The 17,265-nt window shown below is 53.9% G+C and overlaps 1 pseudogene; it reads left to right on the top strand.

The window, feature by feature from the left end:
• The first annotated feature begins 235 nt into the window (after positions 1-235).
• LOC101140809 (myotubularin-related protein 5-like) lies at positions 236-2,921 on the top strand (annotated as a pseudogene).
• The last annotated feature ends 14,344 nt before the right edge of the window (positions 2,922-17,265 follow it).

The raw sequence follows: 17,265 nt of genomic DNA, 5'->3' as shown, positions 1-17,265 counted from the left end.
AGGGCAGTGGCATGATCACAGCTCACTGCAGCCTCAAACTCCTGGGCTCAAGTGATCCTCCCACCTCAGCCTCCTGAGTTGCCAGGACTACAGGCATGCAACACCACAGCCCAGCTAACTTTTCTTTTTTTTTTTGTAGAGATGGGGGTCTCCCTATGTTGCCCAGGCTGGTCTTGACCTCCTGGGCTCAAGGGATCCTCCTGCCTCAGCCTCCCAATGTGCTGGGATAACAGGCATGAGTCACTGCACCTGGCCAAAGGGAGCTTTAAAAATCATCCAGAGCAACTTCCGCAGGCAGCTGCATAAGCTGCGATACCCGCCGGACGTCAGAGCCACCTTTGCGTTCACCCTGGGCTCTGCCTATACACTTGACCAGCCACCCCGAGTCACCAAAGACAAGGGTCCTTCCCTCAGAACCCTGTCCCACAACCAGGTCAAAAACGCCAAGAAGACCATCAGGCACCAGCATGTCTCTCTTAAGAAGTACAACCCCCCAAGCTGGCAGCACCGGGGCCAGCTGCCCCCTGAAGACCAAGGGGACGAGATCTCAGTGTCAGAGGAGCTGGAGCCCAGCACGCTGACCCTGGCCTCAGCTCTGAAGCCCTCAGACCGCATGACCATCAGCAGCCTGGTGGAAGAGGCTTGCTGCCGCAACTAGCAGTGCCTCAGGCTGGGCACCCTGAGCTGCAGCCTGAGCTGGGCCAAAGCCCTTCCGCATTTCTCTGGACAACCGCATGTTGACCACCAACGGCTGCAGCTACCCGGGGCTGCTGATCGTGCCCCAGGGTGTCCAGGACAACGCCCTGCAGTGGGTGTCCCGCTGCTACTGCCAGAACCGCTTCCCCGTAATCTGCTGGTGCAGCGGGTGGTCCAACGCAGTGCTGCTGCGCCCCGGGGCCTGCAGGGCAGAGGTGTCCTCGGCCTCTTCAAGGCCCAGAACGCACCTTCTCCAGGCCAGTCCCAGGTGGACTCAAGTAGCCTGGAGCAGAAGTACCTGCAGGCTGTGGTCAGTTCCATGCCCCACTATGCTGACGCGTCGGGACGCAACATGCTTACCGGCTTCTCCTCAGCCCACATGGGCAGTCACATTCCCAGCCCTAGAGCCAGGGTCATCACATTGTCCAACCCCATGGCACCCTTGCCCTCCAGATGGACTGCACCCCGAAGTAAGTGGGGCAGTGTCCAGACCAGCGGGCGCAGCAGTGGGCTTGGCGCCAATATGGGCTCCTGGTTAGCTGGCAGAGACGCGCTGGCCCCACCCCAGGCAACAGGGCCCCCTCGCCCACCCGGGGCTTCCTGCGGCTGCAGCAAGTAGCCCTCTACATCCTTGGGAACAAAGCTCAGCTCAAGGGTGTGTGGCCAGACCCCCTGCAGCAGTGGGAGCTGGTGCCCATTGAGGTATTCGAGGAACAGCAGGTGAAGGCCAACTTCAAGAAGCTGCTGAAGGCATGTGTCCCGGGCTGCCCCACTGCTGAGCCCAGTCCAGCCTCCTTCCTGTGCTTGCTGGAGGACTCGGAGCGGCTGACCCCAATCCACGAGCTGCTGCAGGTGTCAGTGCTAGTGGTGGAGCCCCTGGATTCAGACTCCTCTGTGCTGGTGGGCCTGGAGGATGGCTGGGACATCACCTCCCAGGTGGTATCCTTGGTGCAGCTGCTCTCAGACCCCTTCTATTGCACGCTGGAGGGCTTCTGCCTGCTAGTAGAGAAGTGGTTGTCCTTCAGTCATCCCTTCAGCCACCGTGGAGCCCACACTCTGGCTGGGCAGAGCAGCGGCTTCACACCTGCCTTCCTGTAGTTCCTGGACTGCGTAACACCAGGTCCATCTGCAGTTCTCCATGGAGTTTGAGTTCAGCCAGTTCTACCTCAGGTTCCTCGGCTGCCACCATATGTCCTGCCGTTCCAGACCTTCCTACTTGACTCTGACCCTGAGAGCATTGAGCTGGGGCTGCTGTATGAGGAGAAGGGGGAACGCAGGGGCCAGCTGCTGTGCAGGTCTTTGTGGGAGTGTGTGGACTGGCTGAGCAAGAGGATGCCCATGTTCTACAATTACATGCATGCACCCGAGGACACAGAGCTCCCGCAGCCCTACAGCAACGTGTCCAGCCTGAAGATGTGGGATTTCTACACTGAGGAATACTGGCTGAGGGCCCTCCCTATGACTGGGAACTGGCCCAGGGGCCCCCTGGGCCCCCGGAGGAAGAACGGTCTGATGGAGGTGCTCCCCAGTACAGGCACCACGTGGCGTGGCCCTGCTACGACAGCTGCCCCTGACCCCAGCCTGATGCTATCTCACTTCTGCTGGAGGAGCTGCAGAGGCTGGAGACAGAGCTGGGCTAATGCCCTCAGTGATGGAAGGACACCTGGGACCAGGTGAAGGCTGCACAGCACCTGGAAGGCTGGCCAGACGGAAGTGGCACCCCTAGCTCTCTTCTAGTGTCCACTGCACCCCACCACCACCGTTCCTGGGTGTGTGACTGCCGGAGGGGCCCGTGGGCTCCACCCTGAGCCTCAGCCTGGACAGCGACCAGAGTAGTGGCTCGACCGCATCTGGCTCCTGCCAGGCTGCCTGCCACAGCACCAGCACCCTGTGCCGCCAGTTCCAGACAGCTGAGAGTGAGAACGGGTCCAACGAGGCACTCTGTAGAAGAAGGAGGACTTCATGAAGCCTTGGAAGGCCCGCTGGTTCATGCTGGACAAGACCAACACCAGCTGTGCTACTACAACCACCGTGTGGACACAGTGCAAGGATGTCATCGACTGGCGGAGGTGGAGGCTGTGGCACTGGCATGCCCTACGACCATGGATGAGAAGGCCTTCTTTGACGTGAAGACAACACTTTGCGTTTACAACATCTGTGCCCAGGATATGCCCTTGGCCCAGCAGTGGGTGGACGGGATCCAGAGCTGCCTGTCAGACACCTGAGCCTCCCGGCCCTGCCCAGCTGCTCTGCTTCCGGTCGTTACTGACCACTAGGGGTGGGCAGGGCTGCCCCAGCCATCTTTACTGCCCCAGCCCTCAGCAATATTGAGGCCCTGAGCCCCCAGCACATGGTGCATATAGCCCCCGCCCCTGACCCGCCCTGCCCCGCCCAGCTGGCCCTAACTTATTTTGGGTTCACAGCTGAGCACTGTCCCTGGAGGTGACCAAGGTACAGCCCGCAAAGGGCCTGTAAATAGCCCAGCCCTCTCAGCGTGTGCTGGTCCAGCCAGCCGGCTGCAGGTGAGTTGTTTCTAGAACCAGAGTCTATGTAAACAGAGAGCTAATGCCAAAAAAATAATAATAAATACATAAATAAATCATACAGAGCAAGACAAATCATCCAGAAATCACCTCCAGGGAAGTGAAGCACTTATTCCAGGACATTTGACCCTGCAGCCTGGTCCCTCTCTCCCTCCCTCCCGCCTCCATCTTTCCCCCCTTCCATCTTCTGTGTTCAGATAAACACCAAGAGCCTTCAAAGAGCCCCCCGGGAAATAACTCAGTTTCTTGGGCACATATCAGCTGCCACGAATGGTTCTACACACTGAAGTCCATTATCTCAGTGACTGCGAGGACTGAATGAGCACAGCCTGGAGCTGAGTCAGTGTTCCATAAAAGTCAGCTCTTATTTTTATTATACTGGACACAGAAAGGCCAGATGCCTTCCCCAAAGCCCCTCCCGGTGGGTGGCAGTGGCCCAGGAAGTCTGGCACTAATGTCAGTGCTGTCACCTGCCACTCTGTCCTCGAGGGCCTCTGGGACATGCTGGGAAGGCAGGCCATGAGCCAGATGTTGCTGAGCTGGGCCCTGAGACGCTGTCCCTTCAGTGACCTTTCCTGTCCAGGGCCCACAGCGAAAGCTAGACATGTGTGCTGCCCCTCCCCTCCGCTCCCCTCCCCTCCCCACCCTATTCTGCGCTATGGGCTTTGGTGGGAAAAAAGCCAAGGCCCCATCCCCTGAGGCCTAGGCCAGTGCAGACATAGACCTCAAACTCTGCCCAACATGGATGGCCTCTGCCCAGGTGTGGGAGAACAAAGGCAAGGAAAGGCTCAAGGAATGTTCCAGGCATCAGGAAGCCCGGCTTCCCCTTCAGGGCTGTCGAGTGCTCAGGTTTCTACGCCTCTCAGTCACCAACACTCTTGCACTGAGCAGCTACTATGTGCCAGGCACAAAGGGTAACTGGGCACACCTCTTTTCCTGGAATGGGTCAGAGGTTGTCATCAAGGAAGTGATGTTTAAACTGAGCTCAGGGAAATAAGGAGGAGCCAGTGTTTGGGGAAGAGCATCCCAGCAGAGGACAGAGCCAAAGCCAGCGCTTGAGGAGGCAGGGGTGGAAGGGATGTAGTGGTTTGAGAAGCCCTGGCAGGCTGGTGGGGCTGGAGAGGGAGGGTAGGGTGGGCTAATTAGTGCCCTTGCAAGACGTCCCTGCAACCTGGGAATCTCACCTTATATGGCAATAAACAGACTTTGCAGAGGTGACTACACTTTTGCAGTGGTGACTAAATTAAGGCTCTGGAGATGGGGAGACCATCCTGGATTATGCAATGGACCCTAAATATGATCACAAGTGTTCTTATTATACAAGAGGGAGGCAGAGGGCGACACCACCACACACAGAAGCAGGGAAGGCAGTGTGACCACGGAGGTAGAGACTGGGGTGATGCGGCCACAAGCCAAGGAACGCCTGGAGCCACCAGAGGCCGGCAGAGGCCAGGAAGGATTCCCCTGACAGCTTCCAGAGAGGGCGGCCCTGCCACACCTCGACTTCAGCCCAGGGATACTGATTTTAGACTTCTGGCCTCCGGAGCTGTAAGATAATACATCTGTCTTGTTTTACGCCACCGAGTTGTTGGCAATTTGACACAGCAGCCGCAGGAAACTCACACAGACGCAGGAGGAGAGCTTCGAGACAGTTTAGGAAACTCACATGGAGGGCAGCTCGAGGAGAGCTCCGAGACAGCTTAGGAGGCAGCTGGGGAAAGGGGGAAGGGGCTGGATTTTGTTCTTAGTGCTTCTCCATCCCCCTCTCATTCACCTCCTCCTTTCTCCCCTCAAAGCTCCTCAGCCCTTTTAAAATAATTTAACTTGTTGCAGTAAGCAGGTGTCAGTTTTTTGAAGGTATGAACACGCTTTAAAACCTTGCGGAAGGTGGAGGCTGCAGTGAGCTGTGATCGCACTACTGCACTCCAGCCTAGGCAATAGAGCAAGACCCTGTCTTTAAAAACAAAACAAAACAAACAAAAAAACAAATATATATATATATATATCTCAGAGACATTTCCTTTAAAAATAAAATAAAATCTCTGAAGGAGAAACAAGCTTCTGGGCCCATCTCCTCCTCCCTCTCCTCCCTGCCATCTCTCCTCTCCTCAGATGTCCCTGCAATGTGAACCCCGGCCTCGAGGCTGGGAGCAGGGAGGCCAAGGGAGGAAGCTGTACTCCGCCTAGCTCCTGGCTGTCAGCACCCATGGCTGGCAGGATTGCCATAAACTCTGGCGCTCTAAAGGCTGATAAAGCCCCACAGCCTGCACGTCTGGAGCCTGGGCCTCCAGCCCTGATAAGCTGGACCTGTCAGCACCATGGCCACACCTGCTGTAGGCAGTGAGCGCCACCCGCCTCCCCTGGCCACTCCCACTCACAGCTTCCTGTTCCCTGTGCACAGCCAAGCCCTGGCCACCATGCCTAGGCCACCCCTCCCTGGATGAAGAACAAAGTGGAGTGGCCATGGGCAAGCAGATTTGCCCATTACATTTCATCTCTGCATCCCCCCAACCCCATCCCGCTCTTCAGCACCAGCACTGGGGATCAGAAGACCTGGGAGATTCAGGATAGGGGTGCTGGAGCCCACCAGGCACACAGTTCCCTGAGGAAGTCACATGGGCCGATCACACGCAGAGCATGAAGTGCTGTCAGCAGCTCCAACACATTCCTGGGATTCTCCAGCCCACCCCATGTGGCCCTGAGGGGAGTGTGCAAGTGCATGGGGGCTGAGAGCCTGGGTCATTGTCACAGCCAAGCAGGAAGCAAACTATGAGAGTCTTTGCTCCAGCCGGGATCACCTGTGCCCGCACGTGAGTGGGTACAATGTTCTCCATCCCTCGCCCGGGAAGTCATCGTTCATCAAGCTTGGGCTACTTCCCGTGGCGTGGAAAACCTCCACTCACCACAGCCCACCAAGCGGGCTCCAGGATGGACCCAGTCTGCCGGCCCTGGTAGGAGAGTTAGAAAGGCCTCTCGGAAAGGGTGGGCAGGCAGCCAGGGACAGGCGCCCCTAAGAGATCCTCCAGGGTTCTTGCTGGTGAGGGACCCACTCGCCCTTCTCACCGTCCTGGGCTTAGTTTAGCAAACACCTGTTCACACCTACCATGAACTCACCACTGTTGGACGAAGGTGACCCCCAAATGTCCCTGCCCTCGAGGAATGTGTAGTCAAAACAGAGAAAGACCAAACATGTTTTGTCGGGTTTTTTGCTTTGTATTTTATTAATTACAAGCCCAGATGTCACCAAGTTTCCCACCAAACCTCAGAAATCAATGGTAGAAAAATAACAAAGTAAGAAGCCCCAAGCCATATAATACAAACCTGGGGGTTCAGGCTAGAGGGGTGAGGGGCGGGCAGCGGGGGTTTTTCGGTTTGTTTTTGCTTTTTTGTTGTTTGAGACAGAGTCTTGCTCTGTCACCCAGGCTGGAGTGCAGTGGCGCCATCTTGGCTCACTGCAAGCTCTGCCTCCTGGGTTCACACCACTCTCCTGCCTCAGCCTCCCGAGTAGCTGGGACTACAGACGCCCACCACCACGCCCGGCTAATTTTTCGTATTTTTAGTAAAGACGGGGTTTCATCGTGTTAGCCAGGATGGTCTCGATCTCCTGACCTCGTGATCCGCCTGCCTCAGCCTCCCAAAGCACTGGGATTACAGGCGTGAGCCACTGCGCCGGGCCCTTTATTTTATTTTATTTTATTTTATTTTTTGAGAAAAAGTAACTCAAGTTTACTTTTCTCAAAAAGTAGTAGAAATCATGCCAGGCATGGCGGCTCACACCTGTAATCCCAGCACTTTGGGAAACTGAGGCCAGAGGATCGCGTGAGGCCAGGAGTTTGAGACCAGCCTGGGCAACATAGTGAAACCCCATCTCTAATAAAAAGACAAAAAATTAGCCGGACATGGTGGTGTGCACTTGTGGTCCCAGCTATTGGGAGACTGAGGCATGAGAATCACTTAAACCGGGAGGCAGATGTTGTAGTGAGCTGAGATCATGCCACTGCATTCCAATCTGGGTGACAGAGTGAGACTCTGTCTCAAAAAAAAAACAAAAAAACAAAAAACAAGAAAAACACACCCATGTATATATATATATGGTTCTATATATCCTGTATATATAGAAGAGGACGCACAATTAAAGGTAACTCCCTCCCATCGAACTCCCAGTCCCTCAGCTCCCACCTACTCCCCTCCCAGGCATCGCTGATCAATTTCTTATGCCTCCTTCATGAATTTTCCTCTACAGCACAAGCACATGCAATTTTTTTGCATATTTGTACTACTTAAATTGTTAAGTTATTTAATTACTAAATTGTCTTAGAGATAATTCCATATGAACATATTTAGACCTAATAGCATAACCATGTAACATAAATTCCAAACCAGGATGCGTTGGTATGACATGGGTTGTGTTAAAAAGCCCCGCAATGGATATACGTAAACCAGAACTGCCCCAGACAAATGTGTCTTAGCAGGAGCTGGGAGAGAGCCAGCCAAGCAAAGCTGATGCAGCCTCATTCAACTCAACACAGCTTTTCTGGGTGTGTTTTATTTTTATTTTTAATTTTTAATTTTTTAATTTAAAAAAATAGAAACGGAGTCTTGCCATGCTGCCCAGGCTGATCTCAAACTCCTGGACTCAAGCGATCCTCCCGCCTCTGCCTCCCAAAGTGCTGGGATTACAGGCATGAGCCACCGCACCCGTCTGAGGGTTTAACAAACCTAAGCATGTGACAGTGGGACCTGGGGTAGGGAGGGTCAGGCTCTGAGCCCCCACAGGCACTGAGCCATCTCTACTCATATCCAGGAGACAGTATGGGGGTTCTGAGGGGAACAACTATGCCACGCTTTGGGGAAACATGTTCATCATTTTCCTGAGCACTTTCCTCTACCTTTGCTATGGAAACCCCAGCTCACCCTCCGAGCCTGATTCAAGGCCCATCTGCTTGTCGGCTTTGGTCTCGGAGAGGTGTCACGGAGTCAGGCTAAAGAGCAGGGCAGGGCAGGACAGGGGACCTGCTGGGGCTGACCACTGAGCCACGGGCAGCCCTGTGGGTGAGACCGGTGGACATTGTCCCCAAGCCCCATTCCAGCAGTGCATCCTCCCATGGTGTCATCCTTCTGGCATCCTTTGGCAGACCAAGTCTCCTTTGCCCAGGTAGCCTGTCTGTGACAGCCACCTCCCTGCATTTCTAGGCCCCCATTGTCCAAGAGTGACCAGGGCACTTCCCTCTTGGTTTCCACCTCAACGAGGGCGACGTATGTCTCCGAGCCCCGGCTTTGTGCCAAGCACTGGAGTTACAACAGCGGGCAGATTCCATGGAGCTGATGTTCTGATGGGGAGCACCAACACACAGCAAAAAGGGTCCTACAAGAACAGATGGCAATAAGCCTGAGCCTAATGTCCTGGCCTGGGCAGGCCTCTCTAGGGAAGGGACATTTACATTGTCTCACATTACATTGAGTAAGTGCGACTCAGCTGGGCGAGGAGGAGAGGGTGTGAACTTGGTGTGTTGAAAAACAGGAGAGATGGTCACGGGTCTAGGGCTTGGAGTGACAGCTAGGCAGGGCTGGAATTTGTGGGGCCTTCTAGACGGTGATAAATTCAGACCCCATCCCAGGGCCATGAGCTGTCGCTAAGGGAATTTAAACAGGAGTATGGGGACAGGATCAAATTTGCCACCCTCCCTCCCCTGGGAAAACACCTTGGGCTAAGAGGAAAGGCAAATGATGAAGCCTTGGACTCTAGGCCGGGGCCGTGAGAGGAGGGAGAGGAGTCGCCTCCATCTCCGAGCAGCGGGACTAAGAGCCCTTTGGCGCCTCACCCCAGGAAGTCGGCTCTGTAAGGACTTCCCCAGCTTCCTCTGAGGCCAGAGGAGGAGACAAAGAAAGAAAGTCTTGGGCTGGGCACAGTGGCTCACACCTGTAATCCCAGTACTTTGGGAGGCCAAGGCACGCAGATCATTTGGGGTCAGGAGTTCGAGACCAGTCTGGCCAACATGGCGAAACCCCGTCTCTACTAAAAAATCCAAAAAATTAGTGGGGTGTGGTGGCGCATGCCTATAATACCAACTACTCAGGAGGCTGAGGCAGGGAATCGCTTGAACCTGGGAGATGGGGGTTACGGTGAGCTGAGATCGTGCCACTGCACTCCAGCCTGGGAGACACAGCGAGACTCTGCCTAAAAAAATAGCAAAAAAAAAAAGTCTTGAACTTCTTTGTCCCTGGGGGACAGCAGCCTAGGCCCATCTGGGCTGGGGATACCAGGCCCTTCCCTGGTTCATATTTCCCCCCATCCAACCCTCAGCCTCCAGGAACACCAGCCTCCAAGCTGGCTGCTTCTTCTGCATCCCACCCCGTGATGTACATCCAGAATGGAGCCGAAAGCATAAGAAGCCAAAAGGACAGTCAAAAAAGGAAGGCAGCCTGGAAGGGCAGCAGCACCGGGAACATGAGGCTCTGTCCACTCGCCCTTGCGCTGGCTCAGTGCAGACGGGAAGCGGCCAGCTCCAGCATTCTGCAGATGGGGCTGGCGGGGGGAGAGGTGCCCAAGCCCACCGGCCATTGGGCGGTCCCATGCGCCCTGCAGGCTGACCTCATTGTCCAGAATTGTGAACGTGCTTCCTGGGGTCACATTCCGTGCTGAAGAGCCCCTCTTCAAGGCCTCAGTTGGCGCCAATGTCTTTTTAGGAACCAAGCCTCTAATTTTAGTGTCCCAGCCTTGACACCTTCTCAAAATAGCTCCCTGTTTTCTCTTGTGTCCCTGGCCCTTCCTTGGAGAAGGTGAACCCCCTGCATCCCCGTGATCTGAGTTGGTGAGACAGGCCCAAGGCCTTGTATGGGTTTGGGTATAGGGATCCACGCCTCTGCCATGTGTTTTGTGTGGCAGGACCCAGAGAACTCACCTCTGGGAGGGCAGCTCACAGCACCCACCGTGGCAGGGGTCCTGCGAGAGCCCACTCCCGTCTCCTCCCTGGGGGTCTGCCATGCTCAGGCGTGGCACAAACGAAAGTGACTCAAATCCAGGTCCCCAGCCCCTGGAAATCAAGGCTTCATAGCCGCAGCTCCACCTGTAGGAATCGTGGGTGAGCTGACACCTGCGCCCCGGGAGCTCCTCTCTTCCTTTGGCAGGTTCCATGCTGTTCAGGTACCAATCCTAACAATGGCCTTTCCTGAACATTTCAATGGTGCCAAGTGCATCTCTTGCGTAATTTTGTTTAATCCTCTCAGCCACCCTATGTGGTAGGTGCTATAATTGTCCCCAAGGTCATGGAGCTGCCAAGCGATGGAACCGGAATTTGGTGGGTTTTTTGTTTTTGTTTGTTTGTTTTTTGAGATGGGGTCTTGCTCTGTCACCCAGGATGCAGTACAGTGGCACGATCTCTGCTCACTGCAACCTCCGCCTCCCGGGTTCAAGAGATTGATTCTCCTGCCTCAGCCTCCCAAGTAGCTGGGATTACAGGCATGCACCAACACGCCTGGCTAATTTTTATATTTTCAGTAGAGATGGAGTTTCACCACGTTGGCCAGGCTGGTCTCAAACTCCTGACCTCAGGTGATCCACCTCGGCCTACCAAAGTACTGGGATTACAGGTGTGAGCCACCGTGCCCAGCCTAGAACTGGAATTCGAACACAGGAAATCGGGCTCCCAGCCCTCGGCCTCATGCTACTCATGGTGCTGCCACATAAACATTCTCCTTGCACCAGCCCTCGGCCTCATGCTACTCATGGTGCTACCACATAAACATTCTCCTTGCACCAGCCCTCTCTCCACTGCCTCTGTCACAGTCCCTTCCAGAGTGCTCTGCTCAGATTCTTCTAGGCATCCTAAGCGAGTAGAGCAGAGAGGTTGTGCTGCTTGCCTGAAGTCACACAGCAAACTAGGGGCAGATGAAGACACACAACTCCAGAGGGCTGAGATCCAGGAAGCATTCCTGGAAGGAGGCTAAAGCTTAGCCAAGAGGTGAGCAAAGACTGTGGTCCCAGGCAACAGCCAGGCAGTGTGTCGGGACCTGGCAGGGCTCATCTAGCAGTCTTTTCCCCAACAGATTCATGTTCTCAGCGCCAGGAAAAGCCCTCTAAAGGTGCCACCAGCTGGCCGAGTGGCAGGTATCCAGGAAGCTTGATTCGACAGCTCCCAGGGACACTGGCCACTAGGACCCATATTTTTCTGGGAAAGAGACACATTGGAAAGGAGAAAAGCCAGGGTGGGGCCTTCCTGGGCCTCCTCCTGCTGCAGTCAGAGCCCAAACCCCACACCCAGGGGCTCCCTGGAGGGACTGTGAGTGGCCAGAGCTCCCTTCAGGGCCCAAGGTCTGGCTCCTCCGATGGGTTCATGCCCTGCAACCTGAGGGCCTGTCCCATTGATCACGATGGGGTGGGGAGGGGGAAGACAGAGACCGGCTGGTGCAGGTGATGGTGGGGAGACCGGGGCACTGAGCCCCATGGGGCTGGCTCACTCCACTCAGCCAGGGAAGAACACATTAGGGGCGTGGGAAACTCCTTCAAATCCCTAAATTGTCTAGGCTCATCCAAGCAGTTTTCGACTATCAGGACAGGAAAATGCAGTTTTTGTCTAAGTGAGTCACAGCCACTCTTCTGAAAGTGCCAGGTGGGTGGGTACACATGCAGGGCCAGAGGGTGCACCAAGAAGAAGAGAGGGGTCATGACTCAGCCAGAAGCAGGTGCCCAGCCTTGGAATGACCGGAGACAGTCATAATAAAACTGGGCTTCCCATTTAAATTATGCCGAGGGCCGGGCACGGCGGCTCACACCTGTCATCCCAGCACTTTGGGAGGCTGAAGTGGGCATATCACTTGAGGTCAGGAGTCCAAGACCAGCCTGGCCAACATTGTGAAACCCTATCTCTACTAAAAAAAAAAAATGAAAATTAGCCGGGTATGGTGGCACACGTCTGTAATCCCAGCTACACGGAAGGCTGAGGCATGAGAATTGCTTGAACCCAGGGGACGGAGGTTGCAATGAGCCGAGATCATGTCATTGCACTCCAGCCTGGGTGACAGAGCTAGACTCTGTCTCAAAGAAAAATAAATAAATAAATAAATAAATAAATAAATAAATAAAGCAAGCAAGCAAGCTGGGGTTGCCAACCCAAACACCTACAGGGGCCAGGTGGGTGGTGTAATGAAATAATGAATGAAACCAGCCAGGTGACAAATTGTGGGGAAAAGAAAGAGAGATCAGATTGTTAGTGTGTCTATGCAGAAACAGGAAGACATAAGAAACTCCATTTTGATCTGTACTAAGAAAAATTGTTCTGCTTTGAGATGCTGTTAATCTGTAACTCTTGTCCCAACCCTATGCTCACAAAAAACATGTGCTGTATTGACTCAAGGTTTAAGGGATTTAGGGCTGTGCAGGACGTGTTTTGTTAGAAATGTTTTTGTAGGCAGTATGCTTAGTAAAAGTCATCGCCATTCTCCATTCTCGATTAACCAGAGACACAATGCACTGCGGAAGGCCGCAGGGACCCCTGCCCAAGAAAGCCCAGGTATTGTCCTGGATTCCCCCCACTGAGCCAGCCTGAGATATGGCCTCGTGGGAAGGGAAAGACCTTACAGCCCCCCAGCCTGACACCCATAAAGGGTCTGCCTGAGGAGGATTAGTGAAAGAGGAAGGCCTCTGTGTGGTTGGGATAAGAGGAAGGCATCTGTCTCCTGCACGTCCCTGGGAATGGAATGGCTCGGTGTAAAACCGACCATACATGGCCGGGTGCCGTGGCTCACGCCTGTCATCCCAGCACTTTGGGAGGCTGAGGCAGGCAGATCACGAGGTCAGGAGATCGAGACCATCCTGGCTAACACGGTGAAACCCCGTCTCACACACCGGGCGTAGTGGCGGGTGCCTGTAGTCCCAGTTACTCGGGAAGCTGAGGCAGGAAAATGGTGTGAACCCAGGAGGCGGGGCTTGCAGTGAGCTGAGATTGCGCCACTGCACTCCAGCCTGAGCGACAGAGCGAGACCCTGTCTCAAAAAAAAAAAACAAAAAACCGACCATATATTCTATTCTGAGATAGGAGAAAACTGCCATATGGCTGGAGGCGAGACGTGATGGCAGCAATACTGCTCTGTTACTCTTTACTGCACTGAGATGTTTATGTAAAGTTAAACATAAATCTAGCCTACGTGCACATCCAGGCAAGCACCTTTCCTTAGACTTATTTATGACACAGATTCCCTTGCACACACATTTTCCTACTGACCCTCTCCCATCACCCTATAGTCACACCACATTCCCCCTGCCAAGATGGTAAAGCTAGTGATCAATAAATACTGAGGGAACTCAGAGACCAGGGCCGGTGCAGGTCCTCACTTACTGAGCACCGGTCCCCTGGACCCACTTTTCTTCCTCTATACTTTGTCTCTGTGTCTTATTTCTTTTCTCAATCTCTCATCTCCACCTTGCGAGAAATACCCACAGGTGTGGAGGGGCTGGCCCCCTTCAGCAAATAACACCTGACCCTTGGCCTAGGTGTTGAGGACATACTGGGCATTTGGGAGGCTATGGGAACTGGAGAAGGGAGCAGCTCAGTGCGCTTGAGTTCTGTCTTGTGGGAATGCACCTGTATTGTCAGAGACAGAGGGATATCTTTAAAATCTTAGGTAAGTATCTGTTTTTTTAATGTTGGCAAAAATTTTAGAATTTTTTTTACTGTTGAGAGTTTCAAATAAAATGTGTCTGCAACCTGTATTCAGCTGTGGAGAGAGATGGAGAGGTAGCATGTGCTGTGAGATGATGCTTTTCTTGTTTGCAAAGCACAGCGTCTTGTATAATTGTCACTCTAACTCTGTGAGGCAGACTGGGCAGGTCGGCCGTGCCCATCTGATAGATTAGGAAAACTGAGACCCAGATGAGTGAAGCACTTTGCAGGTGTCACACAGCAGTGGCAGAGCATGGATTTAAACTCAGTGCTGCCAGACAGGGGGGCTCATGCCTGTAATCCCAGCAAGGCCAAGGTGGGAGGATTGCTTGAGGCCAGGAATTCAAAACCAGCTTGGGCAACATAGCAAGATCCCATCTGTAAAAAAATAAGAAAAAATTTGCCAAGCTATGGTGGTGTGTAACTGTAGTCCCAGCTATTGGAGAGGCCGAGGTGGGAGGATCGCTTGAGCCCAGGAGATGGAGGCTGCAGCAAGCTATAATTGAGCCACTGCACTCCAGCCTGGGCAACGGAACAAGACCCTGTCTCAAAAAAAAAAAATAAATAAAAATAAATAAACTCAGGTGTCTCTCATTCCAAAGGTTGCCCTTTCTGCTCTGCTATGTCAAGGCTGTGTAGTGAGTGAGGGAAGGGGTGGGCAGCTCGTGGGACTGGGAGCCACTCTCTGCACTTTTCACCAGGAGAGCTGACCCAAGCCCTGTCGCCTGAACTCTCAGCACCTAGAGAAAAGCAAATGGTGGAGATAAAGTTGCTGAGGTGCCGATGGAGCATGTGACACGAAGATTTCTGTAGGTCCAAAGATGGCCCCCACCTCTCTGGGGCTGGCCAGTGGAATGCAGAAAAGGAGAGTCCACTGGGCGTCGGTGATGAACGGATTCCAGTGTCACTCCCAGGAGCTCCAGACTGAGACCTGCCCCACCTCAGAGGCCCCCTTCCCCATCCATGGGCTTCCTGTGTCTCACTCAATCTGATTCCTCACCCTGCAAAGGGTCCTCATGTCACTGGAGCTTGCCTGCTTCTTGGGGTCCCATAGCTCTGAGATCTCAAACCTCCAGTGGGGGAGGCACAGCCCAGGTGCCTCCCATCCTACCCATCCCATCCACAGGACAGGAGCAAACCAGTTTGCTGTGGACCCTGCCTTCGAGACCACCTGGCATTCCTGGTCCCCTAAAAGAAGCCTAGGAGAAGCTATTTGGGACCAAAGACAAACCTCCCCAGCTCATCTCCAGCTTCTGAACACCCAGGACACAAACACACATTGGAAACACCTGTTTAGTGTCTCCCCTGGCACAGGACTCCCAGCTTTACCGCCAACCCACTCCAGGGCTTAATCACTCACTGCCCAGATACAGGTGCTCCAAGCACCAGTTTGTGGGGACAGACTCAGCCTTTCCAAGGGAAGTAAACAGAAATCGCCCACCTGTAGGACTGAGTTCTTGTTGTTTTTTTAAGATGAAGTCTCACTCTGTCACCCAGGCTGGAGTGCAATGGCACTCTCTCCGCTCACTGCAATCTCCACCTTCTGGTTCAAGCAATTCTCCTGCCTCAGCCTCCCAAGTATCTGGCATTACAGGCACCTGCCACTGTACCAGCTAATTTTTGTATTTTTATTAGAGACAGGGTTTCACCATGTTGGCCAGGCTGGTCTCGAACTCCTGACCTCGGGTGATCCACCCGCCTCAGTCTCCCAAAGTGCTGGGATTACAGGTGTGAGCCACTGCGCCCGGCCAGGACTAAGTTTTGTTCTTTTCTTTTCTTTAGCTTTTTTTCATAGGGGTCTCACTGTGTTGCCCAGGCTGCTGTCAAACTCCTGGGCTCAAGCAATCCTCCAGCCTCAGCCTCCCAAGTAGCTAAGCTTACAGATGTGTGTCACTGTGCCCGGCTTTGTTGTTTTGTTTTTTTAATCCCTGATGCATGGTAACATGATGAGGTTTTACCTGCCAGGCTTTTCCTAGCAAAGCAATTATTTTTTAGGTAGAATTATCCCTCCAGCCTATTGTGAAAGAAGCAGAAGTTACTGGAAAGTTGGAGTGATTGCCCAAGTCCCCAGAAGGAGGGGGCAGCTATTAGTGCAGCTGTCTGTGGGCTTGAGAAGCAGTTTCTGGAACTTTCCTCACCCCACCCTTCAGTCCTGTCTTATTAGAAGCCCAATTCTGTCCTTGTTCAGGAACAGTGTAGCCATGAATACAGCCCCATGCTGGGCTCTGACAGCTGACAGGACCACCAACATGAGGCCCGTGGATGGTGGAGGGAACCTGCACTCACTGACCACCTATCATGATTTGGTGCCGACACGTTTAACCCTTATGTTGACCTGACAATAGGCATTATTACCACATTTTACTGGTAAGCAACCTGAGGCCCAGAGAGACAGAGCAACTTGGCCAAGATCACACAGCCTTTAAGAGGCAGAGCTGAGATTTGAACTGAGGTCTGTGTATTTGCAAAGTCTATGCCTGGGCAAAAATCTCAGGAGAGATGGAGTGAGTTGACTCAAACCACCGTGTACTGGTCCCAGACCAAATGGGGGACAGGCCTCCTGCACAGCCAGGAGCACCCACCCAAGGACCAAGATCTCATCTGAGAGTTCTGTGTCTCACCTACCACCTGGGGGGTGGGGTGGGGAAGAACCCAGCCTGGCCTTGGGCTGGGCCACCACCCTGTCTTCCCACACCTGGTCAGCCTGCTCCTCTCCTTCCCAAATCAAGCATGCAGTGTCGCCCAGGTAAGGAGAGAGCCTCCAGCGCCACCTGCTGGAGATGCAGTAGCAGCGCCCTCCAGGGGACCCTGCATCCCCAGAGTATGTCTGGGGAGACTGGGGTGAGATATAACGGGGGAAAGGGAGGGGGGTCAGTGCGTCTCGCAGGCAATTATCTCCTATACTTGACCCCATGAACAGGGGTGAGTATTCCTCCTTCTAGAACCTCAGAAAGTTGCAGCTGGAAGGCTCAAAGCAGGGAACTGATCTTGCAAGGATGGATGGGTGGATGGGTGGGTGGGTGGATGGATGAATGGGTGGATGAGTGGATGGATGGATGGATGGATGGGTGGATGGATGGATGGGTGGATGGATGGGTGGGTGGATGGATGGGTGGATGGGTGGATGGATGGGTGGGTGGATGGATGAATGGGTGGGTGGGTGAATGAATGGGTGGATGGATGGATGGGTGGATGGATGAATGGGTGGGTGGGTGAATGAATGGATGGATGGATGGGTGGGTGGATGGATGGGTGGATGGATGGGTGGGTGGATGGGTGGATAGGTGGATGGATGAATGGGTGGGTGAGAGGATGAATGGATGGATGGGTGGATGGATGGATGGGTGGATGGGTGGGTGGGTGGATGG

This window comes from Gorilla gorilla, chromosome 1 (genome assembly GCF_029281585.2).
Source record: "Gorilla gorilla gorilla isolate KB3781 chromosome 1, NHGRI_mGorGor1-v2.1_pri, whole genome shotgun sequence".
NCBI lineage: Eukaryota > Metazoa > Chordata > Mammalia > Primates > Hominidae > Gorilla > Gorilla gorilla.
Note: the sequence above shows the minus strand (reverse complement) of the source record. Positions and strands in the feature narration are given on the sequence as shown.